This window comes from Rhinoderma darwinii, chromosome 8, assembly GCF_050947455.1.
Source record: "Rhinoderma darwinii isolate aRhiDar2 chromosome 8, aRhiDar2.hap1, whole genome shotgun sequence".
In the NCBI taxonomy this organism is placed as follows: Eukaryota; Metazoa; Chordata; class Amphibia; order Anura; family Rhinodermatidae; genus Rhinoderma; species Rhinoderma darwinii.
The window spans coordinates 63748702-63775285 of NC_134694.1; the positions used below are offsets into that span (position 1 = coordinate 63748702).

The 26584-nt window shown below is 42.1% G+C and overlaps 1 protein-coding gene across 2 annotated transcripts in view; it reads right to left on the reverse strand.

Annotated features, from left to right (window-relative positions):
- Nucleotides 1-26584, reverse strand: part of TEX11 (testis expressed 11) — a 963534-nt gene that overhangs the window by 501876 nt on the left and 435074 nt on the right. The gene's annotated exons all lie outside the window — the stretch shown is intronic.

Here is a 26584-nt window from a genome sequence, read left to right on the forward strand (position 1 = left end):
GGATTTCATTAATAAAATTCTGGAAGGCAGCAGGGGCATTACACAACCCAAAGGGCATGACCAGGTATTCGAAATGACCCTCGGGTGTGTTGAACGCAGTTTTCCACTCATCTCCCTCTTTGATGCGGATAAGGTTATATGCCCCCCGTAGATCGAACTTAGAAAACCATTGGGCTCCCTGAACCTGATTGAAAAGATCCGGAATCAAAGGAAGTGGGTACTGGTTCCTTACGGTGACCTTATTCAGGTTACGATAATCAATGCACGGCCTAAGACCACCATCCTTCTTCCCCACGAAGAAGAAGCCAGCACCTACAGGAGAAGTCGAGGGGCGAATGAAACCCTTGGCAAGGCATTCTTGGATATACACCCTCATAGCTTCACGTTCAGGACATGAACGATTAAATATCCTACCCTTAGGAAGCTTGGCACCAGGCACCAAATCGATGGCGCAATCGTAATCTCTATGGGGGGGGGGCAACACCTCGGAGGCCTCCTTAGAAAACACATCGGCGAAGTCCTGAACAAACTCAGGAAGCGTGTTTACCTCCTCCCGGGGAGAAATAGAGTTAACAGAAAGACATGACATAAGACATTCACTACCCCATTTGGTGAGATCCCCAGTATTCCAATCAAACGTGGGATTATGCAACTGCAACCAGGGAAGACCTAATACCAGATCAGACGATAATCCCTGCATCACCAGTACAGAGCACTGCTCCAAATGCATGGAGCCAACCAGGAGTTCAAAAACAGGAGTATGCTGAGTAAAATAACCATTAGCAAGGGGAGTTGAGTTGATACCTACTACAGGGATAGGATAAGGTAAATCAATAAAAGGCATTTTAGAGACATAGCAAATTCCACAGACATGATATTAGCAGATGAGCCAGAATCCACGAAAGCACTGCCCGTGGCAGACCGGCCAGCAAACGAGACCTGAAAGGGAAGCAAAATTTTATTGCGTTTCACATTAACGGGAAATACCTGTGCGCCCAAGTGACCTCCCCGATGATCACTTAGGCGCGGAAGTTTTCCGGCTTCTTATTCTTGCGCCTGGGACAGGTGTTCAGTAGATGCTTGTCGTCCCCACAGTAGAAGCAGAGACCATTCATTCTGCGAAACTCCCTACGTTGTCGAGGGGACATGGAGGCCCCGAGTTGCATAGGTACCTCAGAGTCCTCCGTGGAGGGGCGAGGAGACGGGACCTCGGGGGGAATCGCAGAAAAGTCAGAGGGGGTAATAAAGGACAGGGGGCGGAGCTAACTCCGACTGACCAGGCCGCGATAGGCTCTCCCACTCCTGAGCCTGCCACCCTGGTTGGTGGGAGATGGTGTCAGTCTAACAGGTCTGGCCTCAGGTGTGGATTGATTAATCCCAGGAGTATACCTAGACGTAGTACCTGGCAGATCCCTAACAGATATGATCTCTGTTCCAGGGAATATGCTTATGGAGCTAAAACAACAACTTGCTGCAGTTCCAACAAAGGGAGACATGGAAGCTTATGTGAGCAGACTGGAGACAATGTACAAATCTGAGATTCAGGCGCTGACATGCAATCTTTCTCAGCTTACAGACCAGGTACAGCGCATGGATGGAGATATTACAGCGACTTCTCAGGCACAAGCAGCACATCAGTCGACACTGGAGCAACATACTCAGCAAATCCATATGCTGTTTAATATCGCTGAAGATCATGAAAACCGCAACCGGCTGAATAATTTGCGTGTCCGTGGCCTGCCGGAGACATATAGCACTGCCTCTATAGTTCCTACCCTGAAGGGCCTATTCAACTCTCTCCTGGGACGTGAGCCTGAATCTGCTCTGGAAATTGATAGAGCACACCGCACTCTGGGTCCTAGAAACGCAGACCCTGATAGGCCGAGAGATATCCTGTGCCGCATTCACTACTTCACGCTGAAGGAAGAAATGTTACGAAAAGCCAGAGATAAAGGCGATATTGTATGGGAGGGGACGAAACTTCAACTCTTATCTGATCTCTCCAAAATGACTTTGGATAGACGTAGGAACTTGCGCCCTTTACTGGATGTTCTGCGTGAGAACGGGATTCCATATTCTTGGGGATATCCGTTCCAGCTTCAAGTCAGGAAAGATGGCGTTCTCTTCTTCGTCCGGGAGCTAGCCGACATTCCAGAGTTTTGTGAGGCGTTAGCCATCCCAAGAGTCTCCATATTGTACTGGCCCTCAACTCCGTTTCTTCCCCAAAGAGCGCACCAAGGTCGACGCGGCAGATCTCCAGCCCTTCGTGGACGGCGTCAGGAGCGACGACAGATGGTACCGGTTCCAGAAAATTAAGTGGTGGTCGTGAGTATAAATACTCACCCACAGGTAGCATAATTATAAGCCCTTGCCGGCTTTGATGCGGAAGTCTCATGATTACCTATTTGTATTCTATTCATTCTACAGGGACACAGGTTGAGGGTTCATGATGTTTTTTGAGAGAATCTAGAACGAATACCTTGATGTGATATGCTTTTATACAACTGTGCTCCGGTTAGAGATAGACGAGGTTCATTAGCACTTTTCATAAATGTGTCACTTTAATGGTACACTGTTCCAATATTTGCCTCTGAATGTATATTTAAGGTTCCGCACCATCTCATGGGGCATACCATACTGCCTTAGATAATACCGCTTAACGGGTGTTCTCCATAGCTCCTTTTGGTGCTATACTATACTGTTCTCTTGATACTTATTCATATTGTATTATTTCATGTTGTTCTTCCTGCTATATTTTTTCAGTAATATTGCTGGGGTGATAGTATAAGCGTTCGCTGGGTTCCTGACTAGACACTCTTCCAATTAGGGATTCACCGGTTCGCCAGTGTTACTTGGTTTGTAATATCTCTCTGATTTAGTCATCAGAGAGTGGGTTTTCACCCTTATTCTATACTTCATTTTCGAAGTTAGTTTTCTTTGTATTTTTGTTTTAATTTCTCCTATACCTAAACTTATCCCCCTTCCTCCCCCCTTCCCGCCTTTTTAGTGTGAGGGGATGGCCTCCCTAAAGATGTGCACTCTGAATGTCAGGGGATTTAATACTCCTGAAAAACGCGCACAGATCCTTTATGACATGCATAAAGAGAGGGTCCAACTCTTGTTTTTACAGGAGACCCATTTTAAAACAGCACACATCCCTCGTCTTAGCACTCAATATTACTCCAAGTGGTATCATAGCACGAATACGGAGTCCAAAAGCAAAGGGGTTAGTATTGCAATTTATAAGTCCCTATTGCACGAGGTATTGGCGACGGCGTCAGACACGGAGGGTCGCTATTTATTTGTCAAAATTTCTCTACATGGCAAGGTGATTACGTTGGCTAACTTTTATTTGCCTAATCAGGATCAGGCTAGGGTGTGCAGGTCACTGTTGCGTAGGCTGGAGGATTTCTCAGAAGGGCTGCTGGTAATTGGAGGCGATTTTAACCTAGTGTTGGACAGATATCTTGACTCTTCGTCTGGTAAAAGCTCGGTACCTAGGTCACATTTGTCAGCTTTATCATCTACATTACATACAATGCAGTTAGTCGATGTGTGGCGCACGCTCCACCCACAAACCAAAGATTACACCTACTTTTCAGCGTTGCACAATTCATATAGTAGAATTGACATGTTCCTTCTCAGCCACCATCTCCTCACATGGAAACCCACAACAATGATTGGGAATGTACTCTGGTCGGATAATGCTCCGGTGTATCTGATTTTAGATATCCCAGATAAGCCGAAACATTTTAAGAACTGGAAGCTGAATGACAACCTCCTAAACGACACAGTCTGTATGACCGCAATGAAGAACTCTTTTCAGTCCTTCATTCTTAATCATACAGCTGACACAACAGCCTTACCACTGCAAAGGGAGGCGTTGAAATGTGTGTTAACCCCTTCGCGCTCAGCGACGTAATAATCCGTCGCGCTAACTATATCGTTAGCGCTCAGCGACGGATTATTACGTCGCGGGGAAAATGCATCGCCATTTTCCCCCGGCGCGTGCACGAGCTGTGACAGCTGCTGTTTCCAACAGCAGGCTATCACAGCTCAATACGCCGGGACCTGCCGCGATGGTCCCGCCTCCACGATCGCCTCTATTGGACAGTTAGTGAGCAACTGTCCAATAGTGGCGATCAGTCGCTTCACTTCCTCTCCCTGACCTCACATCCGCCCTGAACGCCCTGTTGGAGTTAGCGAGGCGTTCGGAGCGGTTGTGAGAGAGAGAGAGAGAAGTGAAAGTGTGAAAAAAGTCAAATTACAAGTTAAAAAACAACTTTTTTGTGCTTCCCACCTCCCCAATCCACTACCCAGTCCTATACCCTTCCTCTTTGTGTTCCCCCCACGTTTTTGGTCAGTGATCTCCTATTACTGACCACTTCTTAGTTTTCAGGACCAATTTCTTGGTCCCTGGAGATTATTTATTTTTTTTTCTTCATATAAAACAAAAAATAAAAAAAATAAATAAAAAAAAAATAGTTAGTTTAGCCAATTTTGACAATTTAACTGGTTAGTTTAGTATTAGGGTTAGTTAGTGTCAGGGAACCGTCAAAAAGCGTAGTTAGGTATAGCGTCAGGGAATTTAGCGTCCGTAATCCGTCACCGTAGTTAGATCTAGCGTTAGGGGTCCGTCACTGTAGTTAGGTTTAGCGTCAGGGAAGCTCGTAATAATCTAGATAGGTTTAGTGTCAGGTACCCGTCACCGTAGTTAGGTTTAGTGTTAGGGAAGCTCGGAGTTATCTAGTTAGGTTTAGTGTCAGGGAATAGTCGCCGTAGTTAGATTTAGTCTCAGGGAAGTTCAAATAAAATCTAGTTAGGTTTAGTGTTAGGAACCCTCGCCCTAGTTAGGTTTAGTGCCAGGGAAGCCCACTCGTTCTATAAAAACAATTTTTTTTTGCTGGTTTATCAGCCTATTGGGAAGGAATCAAACATGTCGCAACGGACATTTACTGCCGAAGAGGCGTATTCATTTCTTGCCTCCGACACAGAGTCGTCGGGTGGTGAGACTCTGTTCTATTTGTCTACCTCCTCATCCAGTGATGAAGAAGAGGGACCCCCTAGGAGACGCCCCAGGACCACCACTGCAGTTGAAGTCCCCGAGCGAAATGACCCCGCTGCAGCTCAAGCCCCCGAGCGAAGTGACCCCATTTGGACCCCCACACCAGACGTTTATGAGCCCCAAATCCCAGAGTACACGGGCAGCTCAGGGATAAAATTTAACACGGCAGGGCTCAGTGAGATGGAATTTTTCAAGTTCTTCTTCACTGATGACTTCATAGAACTAATGGTCACCCAGACTAATTTATATGCCCAACAGTATATAACAAAGAACCCCACATCGTTTTATGCCCAGTCCCACAGGTGGACCCCTGTAGATGCAGCAGAGTTGGGCAAGTTCTGGGGACTTCATTTGAACATGGGGCTTCTGAAAAAGCCGTCCATTAGGACCTACTGGAGCACGGACATCTTATACCACACCCCGATGTACCGTATGGCCATGTCCAGGATGCGTTATGAGGCAATACTTCGCTTCTTGCATTATACGGATAATGAGCAGTGCCCACCCCGAGATGACCCCAGTTTTGACCGTTTATACAAACTGAGACCCCTATTTGACCATTTCAGCGCCCGGTTTGCCCAAGCATACACCCCCGAGAAGTGTATTTCTATAGATGAATCCCTGGTACATTTTAAAGGGAGGCTTCAATTCCGCCAGTACCTGCCGAGTAAGAGGGCAAGGTATGGCGTGAAGTTATATAAGCTGTGCGAGAGTGCATCAGGGTATACATATAAATTCAGGATCTATGAAGGAAAGGACAGCAGTATTCAGCCCCCAGAATGCCCCCCCTTACTGGGAATTAATGCAAAAATTGTGTGGGATTTGGTGCACCCACTGCTGGACCAGGGTTACCACCTCTACCTGGATAACTTTTATACCAGTGTCCCACTCTTCAAGTGCCTCGCTTCCAGAAGTACTGTGGCATGCGGCACTGCTAGAAAAAATATGAGAGGCCTCCCTAAGACTCTGCTTGGGCAAACACTCAGAAGGGGTGAGAGCAGGGCACAATCTAGCAGCAATTTATTGTGTGTCAAGTACAAGGACAAGAGAGATGTCCTTGTATTGACAACAATACATGGCCACACCAGTACCCATGTACCTGTACGAGGTACCAGTACAGAGACCCTCAAACCAGACTGCATCCTGGACTACAATAGGTACATGGGAGGGGTGGACTTGTCCGATCAAGTCCTGAAACCCTACAGCGCCATGCGGAAATCGAGGGTGTGGTATAAGAAGCTGGCCGTGCACATTATACAGATGGCATTGTACAATGCGTACGTGCTACATCGAGGTGCAGGCCAGAGGGGAACTTTCCTGGAATTTCAAGAGGTGGTTATCAAGAACGTAATCTTTAGGGACCAAGAAGGGGGGGCACCCAGTACTTCTGGAAGCGAGGCCACACGCATCGTACCAGGGCAACACTTTCCAGGAGAAGTTCCCCAAACTGGCAAGAAGGGAAAAAGTCAAAAGAGGTGCAGAGTCTGCTCAAAGAGGGGGATAAGGAGGGAAACAATATACCAATGTGACACGTGTCCCGAAAAACCAGGGCTCTGTATGAAAGATTGTTTTCGAATTTATCATACATCCCTTGATTTTTAATTTACCCTGATGCACTCCGCACAGCTTATCCCCCTCATCTTTCCCTTCTGAGCCCTGCCGTGTGCCCAGGCAGCTGATAACAGCCACATGTAGGGTATTGCCGTACCCGGGAGAACCCACATTACAGCTTATGGGGTGTAGATCTCCGGTGGCGCATGCTGGGCACACTATATCGGACACTGACATGCCATATATATATAGAAAATTGCAAATCTCACTCTGCACCATCTGCTGCGCATTATCTTTTACACAGTACCTGTGGGGTCAAAATGCTCACTACACCTCTAGATGAATGTCTTAAGGGGTGTAGTTTTTAAAATGGGGTCACTTCTCGGGGGTTTCAACTGTACTGGTACCTCAGGGGCTTCTTCATACATGACTTAGCACCAGAAAAGCTCCAGTAGGCCAAATGGTGGTCCTTTCCGTCTGAGCCGTGCCGTGTGCCCAGGCAGCTGATAACAGCCACATGTAGGGTATTGCCGTACCCGGGAGAACCCACATTACAGCTTATGGGGTGTAGATCTCCGGTGGCGCATGCTGGGCACACTATATCGGACACTGACATGCCATATATATATAGAAAATTGCAAATCTCACTCTGCACCATCTGCTGCGCATTATCTTTTACACAGTACCTGTGGGGTCAAAATGCTCACTACACCTCTAGATGAATGTCTTAAGGGGTGTAGTTTTTAAAATGGGGTCACTTCTTGGGGGTTTCAACTGTACTGGTACCTCAGGGGCTTCTTCATACATGACTTCGCACCAGAAAAGCTCCAGTAGGCCAAATGGTGGTCCTTTCCGTCTGAGCCCTGCCATGGGCCCAAATGGCAGTTTATCTCCACAAATGGGGTATTGCCGCACTAAGGACAAATTGGGCAACAAAATGGGGTATTTTGTTCCCTGTGAAAATAAGAAATTTTGATCAAAAATTACATTTTATTGGAAAAAATTGCATTTTTTTAATGTCACAGCCCAATTCAAATAGGTGCTGTGAAAAAACTGTGCGGTCAAAATGCTAACAACAACCATAAATGAATTCCTTGAGGGGTGTAGTTTCCAAAATGGGGTCACTTTTGGTGGGTTTCCATTGCTTTGATACCTCTGGGGCTCTGCAAATGCGACATGGCACCCGAAAACCAATCCAGCAAAATCTGGACTCCAACAAACACATAGCGCTCCTTTCCTTCTGAGCCCTCCCATGGGCCCAAACGGCAGTTTATCACCACAAATGGGGTATTGCCGCACTAAGGACAAATTGGGCAACAAAATGGGGTATGTTGTTCCCTGTGAAAATAAGAAATTTTGATCAAAAATGACATCTTATTGGAAAAAATATTATTTTTTTCATTTCACAGCCCAATTCAAATAGGTGCTGTGAAAAAACTGTGCGGTCAAAATGATAACAAAAACCATAAATTAATTCCTTGAGGGGTGTAGTTTCCAAAATGGGGTCACTTCTGGTGGGTTTCCATTGCTTTGATACCTCTGGGGCTCTGCAAATGCGACATGGCACCCGAAAACCAATCCAGCAAAATCTGGACTCCAACAAACACATAGCGCTCCTTTCCTTCTGAGCCCTCCCATGGGCCCAAACGGCAGTTTATCACCACAAATGGGGTATTGCCGCACTAAGGACAAATTGGGCAACAAAATGGGGTATGTTGTTCCCTGTGAAAATAAGAAATTTTGATCAAAAATGACATCTTATTGGAAAAAATATCATTTTTTTCATTTCACAGCCCAATTCAAATAGGTGCTGTGAAAAAACTGTGCGGTCAAAATGATAACAAAAACCATAAATTAATTCCTTGAGGGGTGTAGTTTCCAAAATGGGGTCACTTCTGGTGGGTTTCCATTGCTTTGATACCTCTGGGGCTCTGCAAATGCGACATGGCACCCGAAAACCAATCCAGCAAAATCTGGACTCCAACAAACACATAGCGCTCCTTTCGTTCTGAGCCCTCCCATGGGCCCAAACGGCAGTTTATCACCACAAATGGGGTATTGCCGCACTAAGGACAAATTGGGCAACAAAATGGGGTATTTTGTTCCCTGTGAAAATAAGAAATTTTGATCAAAAATTACATCTTATTGGAAAAAATGGCATTTTTTTAATGTCACAGCCCAATTCAAATAGGTGCTGTGAAAAAACTGTAAGGTCAAAATGATAACAAAAACCATAAATGAATTCCTTGAGGGGTGTAGTTTCCAAAATGGGGTCACTTCTGGTGGGTTTCTATTGTTTTGATACCTCAACACCTCTTCAAACCTGGCATGCTGCGTAAAATATATTCTAATAAAAAAGAGGCCTCAAAATGCACTAGGTGCTTCTTTGCTTCTAGGGCTTGTGTTTTAGTCCACGAGCGCAGTAGAGACACATATAGGACATTTCTAAAAACTGCAGAATCTGGACAATACAGATTTAGTAGTATTTATCTGGTAAAACCTTCTGTGTTACAGAAAAAAAATGAATAAAATTGAAATTCAGCAGAAAAAAATGAAATTTGTAAATTTCACCTCCACTTTGCTTTAGTTCCTGTGAAATGCCTGAAGGGTTAAAAAACTTTCTATATGCTGTTTTGAATACTTTGAGGGGTCTAGTTTTTAAAATGGGGTGTTTTATGGGGGTTTCTAATACATAGGCCCCTCAAATCCACTTCAGAACTGAACTGGTACCTTAAAAATAAGGCTTTTGAAATTTTCTTAAAAATATGAGAAATTGCTGTTTATGTTCTAAGCCTTGTAACGTCCAAGAAAAATAAAAAAAAAATAAAAAAACGATGCCAATCTAAAGTAGACATATGGAAAATGTGAACTCATAACTATTTTGGGTGGTATTACCGTCTGTTTTTCAAGCAGATGCATTTAAATTCTGAAAAATGCTATTTTTTGTAAATTTTCTCTAAATTTTGCAATTTTTCACAAATAAAGACTGAATATATCGACCAAATTTTACCACGAACATGAAGCCCAAAGTGTCACGAGAAAACAATCTCAGAATCTCTTGGATAGGTTTAAGCATTCCGACGTTATTACCACATAAAGTGAAATATGTCAGATTTGAAAAATGGGCTCTGAGCCTTAAGGCCCAAACTAGGCTGCGTCCTTAAGGGGTTAAAGGGAATGTGTTGCCAGAAAAACATGTTTTTTTTTTAAAAATTAAACATTTAGTGTGTGAGTGATTAAACATTGTTCAAATTTTTTTTATTTTTTTCGCGAGTCAGGAAATATTATAAATTATTTCTAATTTATAATACTACCCATTTTTGGTCACTAGATGGAGCTAGTTCCCAAAATTGCAGCATTGCAACATTGGGTTAAAAGCCCTCGCTCTAGTGAGCTCTCAGCATCCCCCCCTCCTTTATCCTGGCTAGTGCCGGGATAAACGAGGGGTTTGAAAGGTTTAACCTCCTACACTGTGTGTCGCCATTTTTTGAGGTAACCCACAGTGTAGTAGGTTTACATACAGTAGTAAACACACACAAACACTAACATACATTGAAATCTCTTACCTGCTCCTGCCTCCGCGGCTCCCCCCGGCCCGTCCGCTCCGTTTGCTGCCGCTGTTCCATGTGCACAAGTCCGGAAGCCGCGACCGGAAGTAGTAATATTACTGTCCGGCCGCGACTTCCGGTCCACAGGAAAATGGCGCCGGACGGCGCCAATTTCGAATAGGACTGTGTGGGAGCGGCGCATGCGCAGTTCCCACACAGACGCCGTACACGGCAGTCAATGGGACGGGAGCCGTTCGCAGTCCCTATGGGACTGTGGCTGCCGTATTCCATGTCTGTGTGTGTCGTTAATCGACACACACAGAAATGGAACAAAAAATGGCAGCCCCCATAGGGAAGAAAAAGTGTAAAAATAAGAAACAGTAAAACACAAACACACAAATGAATATAAACGTTTTTATTAAAGCACTAACATCTTTAACATATAAAAAAATTATTTGTGATGACACTGTTCCTTTAAGAGGAGTTCTCATTCAACATGGGTCACGCCTGAAGAGGGAGAAAGGAGCCCAAATGACCAAATTATTAGATAAGATCAATGTCCTTGAGACCCAACATAAACGCACGCAACTCCTCACTACATTCTCAGAACTCGGCCTTGCTAGGAACCAACTTAGGGAGCTGCTCGACAAAACATACACGAGGTATAGAGACAGGAATCGGAAGTACTTTTATGAACTCGCTGACAAGTGTGGACGACCTCTCGCAAGGGCGCTGCATCCCAGATCACAGGCTGCATATATCCCTAAATTACATACAGCATCAGGGCAGGTGGTTTCTGATCCCAAGGACATCACCATGGGTTTCCAGCAATACTATTCTTCCCTATACAATATTAAGGGTAGCTTACATGACATTCCAGTGGAAACATTACAGTCCAAAATAGATGAGTATTTGAATGAGACTCCAGTCCCTACTCTTTCCCATGCAGACTCTGACATGTTAGAGTCCGATTTCACAGAGGACGAAGTGCTGCAAGCTTTTAAGGACTCTCCATTGGGAAAGAGTCCGGGACTTGACGGTTTCAATAACAAATTCTACAAAACATTCCAGGAGTTTCTAATTCCTTTTTTAACACGGGTCTACAACTCCATCACTCCAACATGCGGCTTCGCCCAACAGTCGCTTGAGGCACACATCACATTACTACCAAAACCGGGGAAGGACCCTACGTCTTGCCCTAATTTCCGCCCGATTTCACTGATCAACGTGGATGTCAAATTATTTGCGAAGATCATTGCATCACGCATGTCTCCTATTTTACCGTCTCTCATCCACGATGATCAGGTGAGATTCGTCAAGGGACGAGAGGCTAGAGACAATACAAACAAGACCATCCTTCTCATGTCTTATGCACAACGACAACGGATCCCTACCTGCCTGCTCTCAGTAGACGCCGAAAAGGCGTTCGATAGGGTAAGTTGGCAATTCCTTGGGAGGGCATTGTCACAAATTGGTTTGGGCGACAACATGCTGGGAAAAATAATGTCTTTATACACAAAACCTACAGCCAGGGTTCGCGTGAATGGGCTATTATCAGATCCACTGCATATTTCAAATGGTACTAGACAGGGATGCCCGTTATCCCCTATCTTATACGTGCTCACCATGGAACATTTGGCTAGTGCATTGCGGAAAAACTCATCCATAAAAGGAATAAACGTGAGATCAATGTATACTAAACTTGCTTTATATGCAGATGACCTCCTCTTGTATGTAACTGAACCTATTGTGACTTTGCCATCCATCCTTAAGGAATTTGAACGTTTCAGTCAGTATCCTTAATTAATTACTCACTGCCGGGAGGTCAGGAACATTGTCCTGGTCCTTTCACTCCTTTATTTGACAATCCAGACTTTACACCGGCAGTGGGAGTCGAGGAGTTTCTTTCTTGGAAAAAGCAGGACAATGTCAGACTACTGACACTTACTGACACTCATGAGCTCCCCACTTTACTGTCCTTGAGGGAATCGTGTCCCCACAAAAGACTATCTTGGATGCAGTATCTACAGCTTAGAGCATACATTTCCTCTTTCCCAGACAATGAGGCTATCACCTTAGACAAAACAGCACTGGAAGTCTTTCTACTTTCTACCCTCCATGCCGACCAAACTGTTATCAACAATGCACGTCTTTCTTCGTGACTGCTCTGAGCTGTCTCAACTTAGATATGTACAGGCATGGGAGCACGAATTGGGGTTGCATATACAGGTTGAGGATTGGCAAAAAATTTTTTTGCTTACCCATAAACTGCCATCAGCCTGTTACGCACAGGAAAAGAATTTTAAAATTCTCACCCGTTGGTATCGATACCCGGTCTTGTTACATAAAGCTTTTCCCTCCGTGTCTGACCAATGTTGGCGCTACCTTACCGCTTTGGGAACCATGTTGCACATATGGTGGGAATGTCCCATATTATCTCCATTTTGGATTAACATATTCGAACTATATAATGTGCTGTTTAATTCTCAGACTCCTATTGAACCTGCCATTGGACTACTGTCCCTTTTGTCAGGCAACGTCACAGCCTTGAAAAAAGGTATTTTCAGGCACTTTCTCACTGCAGCTAGGTGCGTGATTCCTAGACACTGGAAATCCACGAGATGCCCCTCTCTTCGTGAATGGGTTACCGAATTAACTCATATCATGAGAATGGAAGGCCTTCTGGCAGGGGACAATGGCAAACGAGACAGATTCATGGCTACATGGAGGAGCTGGATTCTGTTTGCAGAAAGCGAAGCCCTGCCACGTTGGCTGGAAGAACACACCTAAATCTTCTTTGGCGTCCGTACGTCTTGATCAGAGGCACCCCCTCTCCACTATATATCTTACCTGTCCCGCGGTCCTCCCCTCTTCCGTTTTCTTTGTTTTTCTTTTCTCCCCCCCGTCTCTTAATTTTATTTTTATTATATGTTCCCTTTTTTTGCACTATATTATATAATACATCAGATTGATTATATTGTGCTATTTCTTCAGTACTTATTTGTGCCTTATTGAATGGTTCTTACGCAAGGTACACTGCTTGATGCCAACAATGTATATGCTCTTTATGTATAACATTCGCATTGTATGCAAAAATCTTATGTACAGTGGTTCAGTTGAACTGCCACTCGTTCAAATGCATTGAAGTTGTCATTTGTTTGTATTGAAAATTTAATAAACTTTGATAAAGAAAAAAAAAATACTTATTTCTCTGTGCACAATGCAAATAAATATATATAATTTTGACTATGTGATTTTCAGTTTTTTTTTTAGATAATCTATATCTCACTGGTAAAATTAACCTAGCCTAAAAATTCTAGACTGTTCATGACTTTGACAGTGGGCAAACTTACAAAATCAGCAAGGGATCAAATACTTATTTCCTTCACTGTAGATAGATAGATAGATAGATAGATAGATAGATAGATAGATAGATAGATAGATAGATAGATAGATAGATAGATAGATAGATGATAGATAGATAGATAGATAGATAGATAGATAGATAGATAGATAGATAGATAGATAGATAGATAGATAGATAGATAGATAGATAGATAGATAATACAAAGAAGAACCGCACCACAAATCTTGAAATAATCACCTCTATCAGGGGTTTCATGTGTGCAAGCCTTCAGACCACGACCAATAGTCCAAATTTAGGAATACAAAAAATAGGCAGCACTCCACAGCATAGTAGTCAAAAAAGTGAAAAACTTTTATTTACCCATATGTAAGATTGCTACGTTTCAGTCCCAATCTGGACCTTTCGCAAGCAGAACTGACAGTGTATAACATGTGGTTTAAATACCATGCAGCATATAATTGTGTAATGACATTCATTAAGTGAAATAATGATATTAATATACATTTTTATAATACAGTGGGGCATATTATATTTATCCCTAGGTAAGTCAAAAAGTGCTAAGTGCATCGTGATAAAATTTAAACATACAATACAAACACTGATCCATCAATTCCTTATTCCATATATAATTGGTACATCATATTTCATACAAACACATGATACAATGTATATTCTTAATTAATTACTCACTGCCGGGAGGTCAGGAACATTCAAAGTATGTTTAGTCTCAAGGCCAAATCTGGGCGTTTTATTAAATTGAACTGCACATGTCTACACACCTGATCTCATCCAGTGTTCATACTCCATGGCATAGTATGCTAAAGAGCCGATGAGTCACCCTGTTGGGCCGTGCATGCAGATTTAACTCACGCATGCGCAGAAGGGCACTTCATCGGGGCAGCGACCATCACAGGGAAGGGCAAACATGCCCCCTACTCTACAGTGAGAAACACTGTGTGTACACTAAATGCCTACACAGAAGCACAATACATCCCATATATTCTACCCGAACTTCTCATCAGAACCCCCTAGTTCACACACGACAAAGCAGAGCATCTCCCACGTCTCCACAGACAGAGCCGGCTGATCCCTTTCCCAAGAGCTCCAAGCCTCCTCCGCGGTCAACCGCAACCTGGCCCCGAGACGCGCATCGACACAAGGGAGACCGCACAGGAGCTCACACACAGGCATCGACGATTTCCACAAGAATACCCTATTTCAATGTCACATTGGTGTAATGTTATCACTCAGAGTTTTTTAAGAAAAATAAGGCATGAAGTAACACAGTATATGCTAATGGGTGAGACTATCCATGGGTAGAATTACTGGATCTCTGTGTGTAGTGAGAACAAAGCCGTAAAATCGGCATACTAAACTCTAGATTTGAGACCAATAGACCTTGATGCATTCCTGAAGTCCAATATGTCAGTGATCATTTCTTCACAATAGCGATCTATGTGGACAGAATAAAAAAGAAGAAATTAATGGATCACATAAATTTAAAAGACATCATATTCATCATTTGGCTGATAGACATGTCATCTCCCTATGCGGATAGAGTCATAGAAGCAAATCCAACAGTTACCGGGGGCAAGTCAAGTAGTTCAGACCACCACCCCTAATTTATAATCGATATTTAAACCATGGGGTCTCAGGGTGTTAAGATGAAAAATCCACTCCAACTCCTTCTTTTTTAATAAGCGTGCCCTATCACCCCCCCCCCCCCGTCGCAAGGGCGGCACGCTATCAATTACTCGGAACCTTAATTGTTTTTCTGAATGTTGGGCCTCCACAAAATGTTTAGGGACTGGTAAGTCGAAACGTTTGCAAAGAATTGTATACCTGTGTTGATTCATTCTAATCTTCAGGTCCAGGGTTGTTTCACCCACATATAACAAATTACACGGACATTGTATCAAATAGACCACAAAGTCACTATGGCACATCAAGAAATTATTAATCCTATATATCTTATTGGTAACAGGGTGTGAAAATGTATCTCCCTTAATCATTAATGTGCAATTTATACAATTCAGGCATGGATAACATCCCTTTTTCCTGGGTGCCAGAAATGTTTGTGATTCTTTTTTCTTTGTACCCAGGTCCGATCGCACCAATTTGTCACCTAGGTTATAAAATCGGCGATAAGAAAAAAGGGGAGGTACCTTAAACTCGGGTATATTGCCCAGGCAGTTACCCAATATTGGCCAATATTTACGTATTATTTGAGAGAGGGACTGACTAATCTCGCTGTATGTGGATAAGAACGGTATCCTATTAATCTTTTTACTGTCATCAATATTTGGATCTTTCGTCTCTGTAGGGGGTCGGAGGAGATCACTACGTGCAATATTTTCAATTTTATGACGATGTTCACGTATGATTGTCGAGGGATATCCCCTATCCCTAAATTTACATGTAAGGACATTTATTTTTTCGTCTACTGATCCCTCCTCACTGATTATTCGTTTAAGTCGAATAAATTGGCTAAATGGTAAGGATTGAACCATGGGGAGCGGGTGGTTGCTTTCAAACCTTAAAGGAACAGTGTCATCACAAATAATTTTTTTATATGTTAAAGATGTTAGTGCTTTATTAAAAACGTTTATATTCATTTGTGTGTTTGTGTTTTACTTTTTCTTATTTTTACACTTTTTCTTCCCTATGGGGGCTGCCATTTTTTGTTCCATTTCTGTGTGTGTCGATTAACGACACATACAGACATGGAATACGGCAGCCACAGTCCCATAGGGACTGCGAACGGCTCCCGTCCCATTGACTGCAGTGTACGGCGTCTGTGTGGGAACTGCGCATGCGCCGCTCCCACACAGTCCTATTCGAAATTGGCGCCGTCCGGCACCATTTTCCTGTGGACCGGAAGTCGCGGCCGGACAGTAATATTACTACTTCCGGTCGCGGCTTCCGGATTTGTACACTTGCACCAGCGGCAGCAAACGGAGCGGACGGGCCGGAGGGAGCCGCGGCGGCAGGAGCAGGTAAGAGATTTCAATGTATGTTCGTGTTTTTGTGTGTTTTCTACTGTATGTAAACCTACTACACTGTGGGTTAGCTCAAAAAATGGCGACACACAGTGTAGGAGGTTACACCGTTCAAACCCCTCGTTTATCCCGGCACTAGCCAGGATAAAGGAGGGGGGGATGCCGAGAGCTCACTAGAGCGAGGGCTTTTAACCCAATGTTGCAATGCTGCAATTTTGGGAACAGCTCCATCTAGTGACCAAAAATGGGTAGTATTATAAATTAGAAATAATTTATAATATTTCCTGGCTCGTGCAAAAAAAAAAAAAAATATTTGAACAATGTTTAATCACCCACACACTAAATGTTTAATTTTTAAAAAAAAAACATGTTTTTCTGGCAACACATTCCCTTTAATAGGTTATTTTTGTCTGTTGGCTTAATAAACAAATTAGTGTGTGATGGTCGCTGCCCCGAAGAAGTGCCCTTCTGCGCATGCGTGAGTTAAATCTGCATGCACGGCCCAACAGGGTGACTCATCGGCTCTTTAGCATACTATGCCATGGAGTATGAACACTGGATGAGATTAGGTGTTTAGACATGTGCAGTTCAATTTAGTAAAACGCCCAGATTTGGCCTTGAGACTAAACATACTTTGAATGTTCCTGACCTCCGGGCAGTGAGTAATCAATTAAGGATATACATTGTATCATGTGTTTGTATGAAATATGATGTACCAATTATGTATGGAATAAGGAATTGATGGATCAGTGTTTGTATTGTATGTTTAAATTTTATCACGATGCATTTAGCACTTTTTGACTTATCTAGGGATAAAAGTAATATGTCCCAATGTTTTATAAAAATGTATATTAATATCATTATTTCACTTAATGAATGTCATTACACAATTATATGCTGCATGGTATTTAAACCACATGTTATACACTGTCAGTTCTGCTTGAGAAAGGTCTAGATTGTGACTGAAACGTAGCAATCTTACATATGGGTGAAAAAAAGTTTTTCACTTTTTTGACTACAATGCTGTGGAGTACTGCCTATTTTTTGTAATGATAGATAGATAGATAGATAGATAGATAGATAGATAGATAGATAGATAGATAGATAGATAGATAGATAGATAGATAGATAGATAGATAGATAGATAGATAGATAGATAGATAGATAGATAGAAAAAAATACAAAAAGGTGTTTTTTTTTTAAAAAAAATTGTGATTTGTCTGCTCATAATAAAAATTAAAACCACTGAATTAAACTAATGTAGAAAATGAAAGCCTCATAAGTTTTAAAAAAAAAAACAAAGTGGAAATAGTTGTGATATTCAAAGCGTTTCCAGAGATATTATAGTTTAAAGAAGCGCATATCAAAAATTGAAAATTTGACCTGGACACAAGGGCATCAATGACCCTTGGTCATGAAAGGGTTAATTTCTTTAATTTAAAAAAAACACCTGTGGTGTCAAAATGCTCACTACACCCCTTAAAAAAATGACTTGAGGAGTGTTGTTTTAAAAATGAGGTCACTTCTGGTTGGTTTGTTTTACTATTCGACCTCGGAGCCCTGCCAAAGTGTGCAAACGTGTGCCAATGCTGTGAAAATCACCAAAATAGACCTCAAATGCGAATGGTGTTCTTTCACTTCTGAGCCTGTCATATGTAAAAGCAAATTGTAAATGCCTTGAGGGGTGTAGTTAACAAAATGGGGTTACTTCTCAGAGTTTCTACTGGATGCTGATACCTCAGGGGCTTTACGCTTGAACAGCAATCCAGCAAAATCTGCGCTCCAAAAGCCAAATGGCGCTCTTTCCTTTCTGAGCCCTGGCGTGTGCCCAAACAGCCGTTTACAACCACAACATAGGGTATTGCCATATTCGGGAGATATTTTTTTCATTCAAATGTTTTATTGAAATTTTGAAGTTTTACAGGAAACCAACACAACAAACATAAGGACCGATAGTCCTATGATCTCTAAACAAACTGAGATCATTGAATACAGACTGAAAAACATAACAGTTATAGAATAACGGAGCTGTGCTTTATACAATGAAGAAAATATAAGTTTAATCAAATAAAAGTTATTAAAGAATGTTTCATACATAATGCATTCAATCATTCAAGCATGGTTACCAGGCTTTAAGGCCTTATTATGTGCATTTACCCCTTAATGACTGGGCCTGAAAAGACCTTAATGACCAGCTAAATTTTTCTGTTTTTGTCTCTCTGCCTTTCAGCAGCCATAACTTTTTTATTTTTTCATTGACGTGGCTGTATGAGGCCTTGTTTTATGCGAGAGAAATAGTATTTTTTTTCCACGCAGTTTGGGGTTAAAACATTTTTTTACGCCATGAATATAGGAAAAAGCGATTCTCTGCATTGTTTTTCTTGTTTATTTTTTTCCCGTTCACGTTTCACGCTAAATAACCTGTTCAATTAATTTGTCAGGTTATTACAGTCGTGTAGATACCTAATATGTGTAGGTTTTTTGCTTTTATGTAATGTGCGGGCAATAAAATATATTTTATGCAAAATAATGACTTTATTGGGACTTTTTTTATTTCTTTATTTTTTGTTACGTTTTTTTTTAAAATCCCATTAAGGGATAACATTTTATTTATAACTTTATTTTTTACTTATAATATATTGGCATATCTACAAAGGTATAGATACCTGGGAAGCGATAACATTTTGACAAAGTTGATTCTAGCTATCCAAAAGAGCTGGAACTTGTCAAGCCTCCCACATTCAGATCTCATGAAAGAAATTAGCTCTGAATAATTACTAGAAAGTACTTGATCCGGGTGATTGTACAACTTTATACCTAAATAGGGGAGTCCTGAATCCGCCCAAGAGAAGTGAAATTTAGATAGACCTCTTTTAACTAATGGATTAATATGTATCAGGTGCATCATTGATTTGGAGATATTTAATTTGTAATAGGATACTTTGGAGTATTCCGTTATAATCTTCAATATCTCCGTTACGGAAGAAAGGGGTGAGGTACAAGTAAGGATTACATCATCAGCGTAAAGTCCTATTTTATGATCTGTCTGTCCTACCCTGATGCCTGAGACTAAAGGGGAACTGCAAATTAATCCTGCAAATGGCTCTATACATAAGGAGAATATTAAAGGGGATAATAGGCATCCCTGACGAGTCCCATTTGAAATTGAAAAGGTTTTAGAGCTATAACCAGAAGAGAGAACATTAGCTGATGGTGACGAATACATGGAGAGAATTGCTGATTTTATAAATGAGTGGAAACCAAATTTGTCTAAGATACCCTCAAGAAATTGCCAATTACCCCTATCAAAGGCTTTTTCCGCAATCTAAGGAAAGAAATATAGTTGGCTTTGTAGAATTATTTGCTATTTGAATAAGATCTAAGATCTTACTTGTTCTGTCTCTAGCTTGATGGCCTTTGACAAAGCCCACTTGATCTAAAGCAATCAATGATGGTAGGCATTCATTCAATCTAATTGTTAGCAATTTGGCATAAAGTTTTACGTCTTCTTTCGTTTGCACGAAGTATTACTTTCCTCAATTCATCAATCGTAATGAGGGCGTTTAAGTGAACTAATTGCAAATCAGACAATGCAGGTAGATTCAATTGAGAAAGAAAGTTGTCTAAGGTTTTAGAGACTCCTGGAAGGTTTTAGTTTTTTTTATCAAGTTTAAGATTGTACAGTGTGTCATAGTATTGTGCAAAGGTATCTCCTGGGGGTCATATATTTTTGATCCATCTGGGGATTTTAAAAACGGGATTTTAGATTTAGCAATGTATTGTTTTACTCTCCTTGCTAAAATTTTACTTGGTCTATACCCTTGAGTATAAAAAATTTCTTTAATTTTCTTTAAATTCCTTTCATAGGAAAAAAGATGGAGAGATCTTACTTTATCACGAAAATTTCTCAGCTAATTTTTAAGGGACCCTTTACGATTAGCTTTCAGTTGGATTTCTAAGCGTTGAATATTGTTAATCAGTGAATCTTGCTCTATATTTCTTTCCCTCTTAGCTGCCACCGCAGCTTGAATGACCAAACCTCTAACATATGCTTTATGAGTACACCAAAGAAGTTCTTGGGAAGAGACAGAGGGGGAATTTATTTGAAAGAATACCTTTAGAGCAATGCTGATGGAGTTTTGTAGAGAAGGAGACTTTAGTAAAAAGGTATTTAGTCTCCACAGGGATTTAGGAAGACAGGTATATTTATCAGATAGTATGAGTTCAAGTGGTGTGTAGTTTGAGTTATCAATGAAGAGAAATGTGCCTAGGCACAAAGTCCCAATTTCCCAGCCACCAGTCAATTAGTCGAAATGTCAGTAAAGGCAGTTAAAACATAACTTTTATTAATGTATCAAACAGACAAACGACACTGAAGGGTTAAAATTGTATCAGAAGACGGCCAGTGTGTAGCAAAGGGTCAATGTGCATGCATCCAGTACAACACTGGACGCAGTGAGAGAAACTGATTCGGCAGCTGCAGACTGCCGTGCATAGAAACAGTTCCCCCGGGTAAAGGCAATAACTGGACCGTCAGTGATATATTAAAATGGCGATAGCCCCCCCGACATGTTTCGCTGCAGAAGCAGCGTCCTCAGGGGATAACACGGGGCTAATGAGCGCGCGTTTTGAAAAATGCTCCCTATATAGACTCGTATGCCTACGTCTGCATGACGTGTGACGGCAACGATTCTCCTCAAAGCCAATCAGGTGGCCACAAAAGACAAGCCCCCACGCCAAAAAGAATGGCATGACAACAAGCCAATAGAACACCGGAATCAGGCATCCAGTCACCACGGAGGCTGAGCGCAAGCGCACATCAGTCACAGTGGGTGATAGTCATTCAGAGAATTCTGTATGCGGGGAGATTGACAGCATGGGCAGCCAATAAGGAGTGCAAAACGGCACCCAATTGGGATAACAAAATCCAAACAAGTGGATACCGTAAAAAGCCTCAATACAGGATGACAGCAAATGCATACAGCACAATATACGTGTCATGCTAGCCGCAGGGAGAACAAATTGCAGTCACACAGCACAACACGCAGAGTTGGCATACGCGAGTGCATAACAATATATTGATTTAACACAATACATCCATTCTAGTCAAATCTAATGGACAAAAACGAATAGTAGGAGAGAGCAGGGATCAGAGCGAGTCGTCTGTTGGATCGATAACAACATCAATAATAATATACATGCTCACCAAGCATAAATAAGGTTAGCTAAGTACACATCAAGACAGCAATGATGATCAGTGTGTCACATAACTGTCAGAACGACAGAGGTATAATAAGGGAAAGTATATTCAGCAGAGAAAATTAATTCAGCAATAAAGGTTAATGATAATAAGAAAAGAGGGTACAGTGCCAACTACAAAAAAGCCATGAAGGTGAACCCCTCATTTAGGCCATTAGGACTCAGAGAACTGAGCCTATGTATCCATCGTGCCTCCTCCTGCAGTAATCTTCTGTCCAAGTTGCCGGCCCTAGGTCCGAGTTTTAATTGCGTAATGCCCCAAAATTGAAGGACCTTGGAGTCGCTCCCATGAAAAGATCTCACATGTCTAGAAATGGAAGTATCCTCTTTCATATTGATACTACTGACATGTCTGGAGATTCGTCTCCTGAGTTGCTGAGTGGTCTTGCCAACATACAGTTTGGGGCAGGGGCATCTGGCAACATATACAACACCAGTAGTTTGACAGTTAATAAAGTGTCTGATGGTAAATTGACAACCATTTAGGGGGTTGGTAAAACATTTGGTCTTGGGCATATATGTGCAGAAGGAGCACCTTCCACAAGGAAAGGAGCCCACCGCAGGAGCTGAGAGCCATGTATCGCGAGGGATGAGTGGTCTAGAATAATGACTCCGCGTAAGAAATTCACGGAGGTTCTTACCGCGTCGAAAGGTCACACTAGGAATGTCCGAAATGGCGTCCACTAAATCAGGGTCAGACCGCAAAATAGCCCAATGCTTCTTTAGAATCCTAGAGATCTGAGTGGAACAAGTGTCAAAATTGCCAATACACCTAATATTGGAACCTCCAGATCTTTCCTCAACATTAGTATTTCTGCCAAAGAGCAGTTCCTCTCTGGGAGTGGCCCTAGCTCTGGCATAAGCTCGGTGTAGTATTTTTTTTGGGGTAGCCTCTTGCCGAGAATTTATGGAAGAGGGCATCACATTCTAATTTGAAAGTGTGTTCATCGGAGCAGTTCCTTCTGGCCCTAAGGTACTGACCGATAGGTATCCCCCTCTTGAGTGCTGGTGGATGAAAGCTACCATATTGTAAGAAACTATTGGTAGCAGTCTTTTTTCTGAAGACATTAGTGTGGACACCGCCACCAGAATCCAGAGAAATCTGAAGATCAAGAAAATCAATAGTGTCTTTATGTATGTGGTGAGTGAATTTCATGCCAATGTCATTGTGATTAAGTATATCTATGAAATCATGAAAAAGTGTAGTGTCACCATCCCAGAAGATCAGTATATCATCAATATACCTCCCCCAGAATAGTATATGACACGTGAAAAAAAGTAGGTCTTCATTAAAAATTAAAGTGTCCTCCCACCACCCTAGAAATAAATTTGCATAAGTGGGTGCACAAACTGTGCCCATTGCTGTGCCTTTTACCTGGTGGTAAAATTTACCATCAAATAAAAAATAATTGTGAGTTAATAGAAATTTGAGAAGTGAAAGTATCAAAGTGTTGTGTGCCTGAAATTGTGTTCCCTTAGTGTTCAGAAAGTACTGTACCGCCTTTAAACCCAAATCATGTTCAATATTCGTGTAAAGTGATTCTACGTCAACAGTGGCGATTAAAGTAGTGTCAGTGACATTGATCCCCTGGATTCTGGTGAGGGTGTCCTTGGTGTCCCTCAGAAAAGAAGGTAGGGCTTTAACAAAGGGCGCCAACATTTCATCAACATATGTACTGATGCCCTGTGTCAGATTGTCGTTTCCAGAGACAATGGGTCTCCCAGGAACAGGTCTTGTGTCCTTGTGAATCTTTGGAAGTGCATAGAAAGTTGAAATAGTCGGAGTGGAATTGTACAGGAATTTAAATTCATCTGGAGTAATAAGTTGTCTAGATTTAGCATCATCCAATAGAGAGCAAAGCTCTGATGTAAAGAGATTAGTAGGGTTCCTCTCCAGGATGACATATGTGGATCTGTCATCAAGTAGTTTGTGGACCATGGATGTGTAATAAACACGATCCATGACCACGATGTTGCCACCCTTGTCTGAGGATTTTATAATAATTTCATCATTATTGCACAGTGTGTCTAGTGCAGCCTGTTCCATTTTATTCAAATTATGATTGGTGCCATGTTTGTTGGCTTTAAGTTTCCCCAATTCGGAGCTCACCAATTTGACAAAAACGTCGATATGTGCATATTGTGCAAAGGGAGGGGTCATCTTTGATCGAGGTCTTAGAGACGAAAAAGGGCCTGTGGCTGAACTGATACGATGTTAATTTTCATCAGACAAATCCTCAAGGGCCTGTAAAGTCCTACGTTCACTAAAGTCCATTTGATGTTCATCACTGGTTTTGGTCTTAAAATATTTATGCAATGCCAGCTTCCTGGCGAAAAGATGAATATCCTTAACCCAGGAGAACTCGTCAAAAGCAAATGTAGGAGTATAAGAGAGACCCCTCCGTAAGAGCGACTCTTGATGGAGACTTAACTGTACAGAGGAAAGATTGTAAATCTGTAAATCATCTAAAGTGTCACTGACAGATGTTATTTCGGTTGGTTCCATGGAGTGTGGTGTGTCCCTAAAAAAGGAAAAGCATTCAGGGGGCCACTCATCAAAGAGCTGGTGGACGATGTAGATATAGGGTTTCTCCCCAGAACGTCTACACTTGAAATCGTCCCCATGATATTTGGGGTTGATGGAATATTTGTGGTCATAGTTGTGAAGGAGGGACGAGCCAGAGTGGAGACTGATGGTGTAAAGGAGGAAGAAGAAACTGGATATTGTCCGCTGCGAGGAGAACATGGTGCAGTGAATCTCTGAGACGTGGCAGGTGCTCTCTTCGACGGATTATATTTATTGCCTCTAGTTTTACGTTTTGCTCCTAACCTGTTGTCATCAGAAGATGGTCTCGAATCTTCTGTTCCAGATACGTCAGACTCTGAAATATCCCCTGGTCTATATGTGCGGTTAGGGAATGAAGCAGCTGGAATGCGAGAGCGATAGGTATACACCTGCCCCGTGTCAAAATCCCTGCGATCACGTATATATTTTCGGTGTTTTCTTTCTTTTATCTCTTTTTGTAGATATTCTATATTTTTTTGTAATTTAGACTCACACTCTGCAAATTCAGGAGTAGAACTGAATGTGCGTATTTCTACAATCTCTTTCTCCAATTGTGCACCTATCTTGCTAAAGTCTCTTCTTTCAAACTCCAGCAAGTTCTCTGAGTCCTAATGGCCTAAATGAGGGGTTCACCTTCATGGCTTTTTTTGTAGTTGGCACTGTACCCTCTTTTCTTATTATCATTAACCTTTATTGCTGAATTAATTTTCTCTGCTGAATATACTTTCCCTTATTATACCTCTGTCGTTCTGACAGTTATGTGACACACTGATCATCATTGCTGTCTTGATGTGTACTTAGCTAACCTTATTTATGCTTGGTGAGCATGTATATTATTATTGATGTTGTTATCGATCCAACAGACGACTCGCTCTGATCCCTGCTCTCTCCTACTATTCGTTTTTGTCCATTAGATTTGACTAGAATGGATGTATTGTGTTAAATCAATATATTGTTATGCACTCGCGTATGCCGACTCTGCGTGTTGTGCTGTGTGACTGCAATTTGTTCTCCCTGCGGCTAGCATGACACGTATATTGTGCTGTATGCATTTGCTGTCATCCTGTATTGAGGCTTTTTACGGTATCCACTTGTTTGGATTTTGTTATCCCAATTGGGTGCCGTTTTGCACTCCTTATTGGCTGCCCATGCTGTCAATCTCCCCGCATACAGAATTCTCTGAATGACTATCACCCACTGTGACTGATGTGCGCTTGCGCTCAGCCTCCGTGGTGACTGGATGCCTGATTCCGGTGTTCTATTGGCTTGTTGTCATGCCATTCTTTTTGGCGTGGGGGCTTGTCTTTTGTGGCCACCTGATTGGCTTTGAGGAGAATCGTTGCCGTCACACGTCATGCAGACGTAGGCATACGAGTCTATATAGGGAGCATTTTTCAAAACGCGCGCTCATTAGCCCCGTGTTATCCCCTGAGGACGCTGCTTCTGCAGCGAAACATGTCGGGGGGGCTATCGCCATTTTAATATATCACTGACGGTCCAGTTATTGCCTTTACCCGGGGGAACTGTTTCTATGCACGGCAGTCTGCAGCTGCCGAATCAGTTTCTCTCACTGCGTCCAGTGTTGTACTGGATGCATGCACATTGACCCTTTGCTACACACTGGCCGTCTTCTGATACAATTTTAACCCTTCAGTGTCGTTTGTCTGTTTGATACATTAATAAAAGTTATGTTTTAACTGCCTTTACTGACATTTCGACTAATTGACTGGTGGCTGGGAAATTGGGACTTTGTGCCTAGGCACATTTCTCTTCATTGTTTAATTATCCCTGCCAGCCACTTGGGGGTCTCCTTTCTGCTTAGTCTGAGTTATCAACCCAATTTAAGAGGAAGTAGAGTTTAGCAAAATCTCCCTATCATCTAGGAAGAAATCTATTCTGGAGTACACATCATGTGGGGAAGAATAGAATGTGTAGTCTCTTTCTTCCGTCTGTTGATACCTCCAGATGTCAGGTAATCCCTCTTCCATAACCACAGATTGTAAATCAGGGGACAATCTATTGTTCCCTCTAGGAGGATCTAAGTCTGTATTTATCACTATATTACAGTCTCCACACACTATTAAAGCTCCTTTTTGAAGAGTTTTAGTCTTAGCTAACACTTTCCTGATAAACGGAATTTGTCAGACATTAGGGGCATAGAGGGAAACTAAAGTATAAGGCAAGTTATCTATTTCACATATCAGAACTATATATCTTCCCCAGGGATCT